Source organism: Meriones unguiculatus, chromosome 6, assembly GCF_030254825.1.
Source record: "Meriones unguiculatus strain TT.TT164.6M chromosome 6, Bangor_MerUng_6.1, whole genome shotgun sequence".
Taxonomy (NCBI): domain Eukaryota; kingdom Metazoa; phylum Chordata; class Mammalia; order Rodentia; family Muridae; genus Meriones; species Meriones unguiculatus.
Window position 1 is genome coordinate 77,218,063 of NC_083354.1, and position 6,000 is coordinate 77,224,062.

The following is a 6,000-nucleotide window of genomic DNA, read 5'->3' on the forward strand; positions in this document are numbered from 1 at the left end:
GTAAACGATTCCTACTTAATCAAAACCCCAGAACCGCAAAGTTCTATACCCCACTGCCTTTGTTTAGTACCTGAGATCACTAGGCACATTCATATCACACGCCTGGCACTCTGCGTCCTTTGATGTGTGGATTTTAATATTTTCTATCCCATCCACCAAATTCCATTCTCAATGACTGAATATTTTACATTCTGTGTCCTGATTCCCTACATAAGTAAAAATTTATATCCTCTCTCAGTGTCTGGAATCTTGGACTGGCTGATTCGGGTCTGTCACATTGTAATTAGATGGCAGGATCTCTTGCCATTTAAGGATGAATAATTTTCTAGTATATGACTGTATACTTACACATATATCACCTTTTCTTTTTTCATCAAAACATTCTATTTTCAATTTCTTTTTATTGTTTGAGATTTTATCCATGTATGTGTTTTGATCAAACCACACCCCATTCTCAAAACCATAAAATTATTTTGTCGCTACCCTTCCAATTCCTCTCCTACTCTATTACTCTTCCCTCCCATTCAGTCATAGAATTCACTTAGTGCTTCCTGTGTTGAGTGGTCATGGATTTGGGAAAACACACTGAAGCGTGAGCAGTCTCTGTGGGAAGACATCTCTGAATAAAACTGATTCTTGATCCTCCAGTCATCAATTGCCAATAGCACCTCAGCCAGGGTGGGGATTCATGAGCTCTTTCTCCTTCCATGGTGGAGTTTTGGCTGGTCTGAGCTCACATTGGTCCGGAGCAGGGGTCACAGCCACTGTGAGCGCACATAAGCGTCATTCCTTTGTTGTCTGGGAGATACTGTCTCTACCCACTCTCAGTTTTTCCATCTCTCCATTGTCTCTTCAGCATTGGCCACTAAGCTCTCTCTCTGCTCATGCTCAGTCTCTCTCTGTCTCTCTGTCTCTCTCTCTCTGTGGTGTGTGTGTGTGTGTGTGTGTGTGTGTGTGTGTGTGTGTGTGTGGTAGGATAAGATAGATATCTCCTTTAGAGATGAGTACTCCACAGTCTCTTATTCTTTACACACTGGCCTTTCAGGAGTCTCACTGCCAGTCACCAGCTACTGCAAAAGTAAGTTTTTCTGGTGAAGTTTGAACTATGACCTAATTAATGAGTATAAGAATAAGGTCTTGGGAACAGTTTTTTTTTTCTATATCAACTTTCTTTATTCGTTTGTTAACAGACACTCAAGTTGTTTCTATAATTTGGCTGTTGTAATACATATATGAAAATCAGAGTTTAATGGCTGATAATTTAATCCTCGTTGGTGTACTCCATGAGAGCAATTTCTGGGTCATTTTATTTTTAATTTCATTTGAAAGTGCCATACAGTTTTCAAAAAAAAATGACGGCACCAAATTACATTCCCACCAAGGGTATTTCAGGGTTGCTTTCCTTTTCCTCCCAACACGGTCAGTGTCCGTTTTGTCTACGTACAAGAAAAAGACATCCCAACTCAGTGTGCATGCATCACTGATCTATGTTGTTAAAGAGCTTTCACATACTAGCCGTTCTAATGTCTGTCTATGATGGAGAAATGTCTGTCCAGGTGTTTTGCACAGGTTTTAATCAGGTTATTTCGGGTATTGGGGATACTGAATTTGTAAGAGTCTTGTATTCATGTAGACTGTATTAGCTGCATGGACTGTTAGAGTTTTCCCCAGGGTAAACATTCGCTTTCATTTTGTTGGTTTGTCATGAAGACTATGTTTAGTTTGGTGAACTTTTTTTTTCTTCTCTTTTGTAACATTAGCTATTGGTACAATAAAAAAAAATCATTTCTAGAACTAATGTGGAGATTTTATCCTATATTTTCTTCTAGGAGTTTTATGTTTTCAAGTCTTACGCTTGAGTCCTTTTTCCATTTTTAGTTGACTTGTTGCATGTTGTGCAATAAGAACTAATTTGCATGTGGGAAGCCAGTCTTCCCAGCACTATTTATTGTCATATATCCATCCCCCCCATTGTCTCCTTGGCCTTGTTGAATAAGCCATGCACGTTTGGATTTATTACTTGTCTCTCTATTTGTTCCATTGGTCTGCCTTTATATTAGTACCATGCTGTGTCGATCATCATTGCCAGGAAGGCATCACAGAAAGGGTGAAGCCTCCAGCTTGGCTTGGCTTCCTTGGTATTGCTTCAGCTATTTGGATTTGTTATTGTTGTTTTTAATGTGTGGTTCATACAAATTTTCAGACTACTTTTCTATCTCTATGAAGGATGTTACTGGAATTTTTGAGAGTGTGTTAGATCTGTACATTGCTTTAATGGTTCTTAACCTTCCTAATGCTGCCACCCCAATGTTCCTCAGGTTGGGGTGACCTCAAAACCATAAAATTATGTTGTCGCTACTTTATAACTGCAATTTTGCTACAGTTATGACTCATAATGTAAATATCTGATATGTAGGATATCTGACATGTGACAGCTGTGAAAAGATCATTCATCTCCGAAGGGGTCACAACCCACAGGTTGAGAATCACTACTTTAAGTAAGCTGAACATTTTATTAATATTAATTCTTATCCATAAGCGTGTGATACCTTTCCACCTACTTGTGCCTTCAATCTCTTTCAGTACTATTATATAGTCTTCAGCTTGCAAAAGGTTCATGTTCATGTTTATGTCTATTCCTAAGTATTTTGTTTCTTTATTGTTACTGTGAAATTTTAAAAATTTCTTTTAGGACAAGTTATCATTTGTACATAAGAATACTACTAATTTGCACGATACTTTTATATTTGCAACATTACTGAATGTGTGTATTAATCCAAAAAATGTTTTTAAATGCATTTGTGTATGTGTGTGCACTCATGAGTGCATATACACAGGTTTACATGTACCACATACATGCAGGAGCCCTAGAAGGCCAGAAGAAAGCATTGGATTTCTTGGAACTAGTGGCTCAAACATCATGAGTGCCAGGAACTTAACCTGGATCATCTGCAAGAGCTGTTAAGTTTTGTGTCCCTGTGATAACCACCATCAACAAATCAGCTTGAGGAGGAAAGGGTTTATTTCCTCTCACAACTGTCAGGCCAGACTCCATCACTGAGAGAAATCACAAAAGGAACTCAAGGCAGAAACCTAGAGGCAGGAACTGAAGCAATAGCCATGGAGGAAAGCTGCTTACGGGCTTGCTCCTGTGGCTTGCTCAGCCTTCTTTTTCAGGATCAACTTCCCAGAGTTGGCACCACCCACAATGGGCCACGCCCTCGCACATCAATAATTAGCAACAGCAACAACAAAACGCTCTGAAGATCTGCTTACAGGCCAGTCTTAAGAAACTTTGTCACAGATGACTCAAGTGTGTGTCAAATTGACATAAAAACAGACCACCACAGGTAATAAATAGTGTACTTAATAGTAAGTAGTCCACTGAGCCATCTCTCCACACCCCCCCATTAGGTTCTGTGTGAGTGTATGCAATAAAGGTAATTTCATTTCTTCCTTTGTGATTTGGGCGTCTTTCCTTTATTCCCCTCCCCTAATGGCTCTGACCAGTACTTCCAGTGCTGTGAGAAACAGAATTAGTAAGGATTGGAGTGTCTTCCCTGTATCAGATATTGAACCCAGAATGGGGGAGACAGAGTGGTGAGGACAGTAAGAAAGAGAGTCCTTCCTGGGGGCTATTGCAAGTGCCCTAGAGCCTGCAGTTTAAGCCTGTGGCATCCTGAATAATATCCAAAGATCTGCAATGGTAAACTGTGTTTTATATTAGATAGTATTTACCAAAAACAACAGCAAAATCTATCTACTTAACAAAACCTATAGCATTATACGATTCTATAACCTGCTGTCCTCATGTCCCCAGAGATGCCTCCACTCACCTTTTAGAGAGCTGTCTCTTTGTATCCTTTGACACACATATCCTCATTTCTTCTACCACTGTGTATCTGCAGCCAATATTGAATTCTTTATTCTCTGTATATTTTATCTTCTTTTCCAGATCCAACATGTAAGTAAAAGCCTATTTCACTTGGCATGAAGTCTTCCAGTTATGTCATGCTGTGGTCAAATGGCAAGTTCTCTTTCTTTGTAGGCTAAATAATATGCCATTTTATCTATATATGTAGTTTTTCTTTATTCATTTCTTTGTTAAAGATGCTCTTGGTTATATTCATATGCCTAGTGCGAAAAAGAAAATGCTGTAACCTTTTAGTTATTCCTGATTATGATGTTAACTGTGGGGTTTTTATCAGTAGACCTTATTATGCTCCTTATACACCTAATTTGTTAAAAAGTGTTAGCAAAAAATATTTTGAACTTGGTCATTTTTTCATCTGTTTTATCTGAGATGATTATCTGAGCTTTAGTTTTTATCCTGCTAATGTAATATGATAAATTGATTGATTTGCATGAGTAAAAACCAGCATTTATGCCAAAGAGCATTCTCACTGGTCGTGGTGTATGATCTTTTTGATACATTGTTGAACATGGCTTGCTACTATTTTGGTAAAGATTTTGACATCAGTGCTTATTCAAGATATTGATCTATAGTTTTCTTGTGATGTCATTGTCTGGCTTGTGTGCCACAGTAATGCTGGCTTGTGTGATGCATTTGGAAGTATTTCCTCTAGCTTTACTTTATTGAATTTTTTTAAGTATTGGTAATTCTTTAAAATACTTGGTAGCAGTCAGCCATGATGCCAGCTGGTCCTGGGCTTTTCTTTGTTGGAAGATATTTAATTACTTCTTTAAACTCTTTATTGTTTTGTTCAAGCTTTCTATTTCTTCCTGATTCAATCTAGGTAGGTTATGATTTTCTGGGACTCCATCCATTTCCTCTAACTTATCCAATTTGTTGGCATATAATTATTTGTAATATTCCTTATAATTCCTTTTAGTTTGAAGCACCTGTTATAATAGCTTTACTTTCATTTTTGATTTTCCTATCTGATTTTTCTCTTTTTTTTTTCTTAGTTTGCTTGCTTTCTGCTAACTTTGGACCTAATGTATTTCTTTTTCTATGCTCCTCTGGTTAAATGATAGGCTATGTATTTGGCCCCTTTATTATTTTAAAGATAGGTGTTTATTACTATAGAATCGCTGTAGAATTTCTTTTACTGCATTTCATAATTTTTATATGTTTTATTTCTATTGCTACTTATCTCAAAATAACTTTTATTTCTCTTTTGATTTTTCTTTGGAACCTTTGTACTTTGAGAGCATATTTTATACTTTATTTTTAAATTTTTATTTTTTTCCTTCACAATTTATTCATTATATATCCCAACTGAAGCCCCCTCCCTCCCTCTTCCCCTCATCCCCTTCCCCTGGTCCACTGAAAGGGGGAGTTCTCCACTATTGTCATTTGCCCATAGTTTGTTAAGTCTCATCAGGACTACCTGGATCCTCTTCCACAGTGGCCTGGCAAGGCTGCATCATCAGGGGCAAGTGATCAGAGAGCAGTCAACTGAGTTCATGATAGAGGCAGCCCCTGTTCCCCTCACTAGGAGATCCTCATGGAGACTGAGCTGCCAATCAGCCACATCTGAGCAGGGGGTCTAGGTCCTCTCCATGCATGGTCCTCCATTGGTGTGTCAGTCTCTGCAGGACCCCCTGGGCTCAGATCTTTTAGTTTTGTTGGTCTTTTTGTGGGGCTCCTATCCCCTCCATGTCTCTCTATTCCCACTCTGCTCTTCTTCCATAAGACTCCCTGCGCTTTGCCCAAAGTATGGCCCTGAGTCTTCCACCTGCTTCAATCCTCTATTGGGTGAATCCTTTCAGAGGACCCTCCATAGTAAACTCCCATCCTGCAAATATGTGCGAGTTTTCCAAGATTCTCCTCTGCTACTGAGTCTTTGTTCTGGACCATGAGGCTATGATGAGAACCTTTCCTTCCAGTGCTGGAGACTGAACGCTTTTTCCATCCCAGGCAAAGAACTCTGTCTACCACTCAGTGACATCCCCACTGGCAGCAGCACCCCAGCCATGGCTAGAAAGAACAACACATGTGATTTTTTTAAGCTTCTTCAACTTGTAAAACCCACC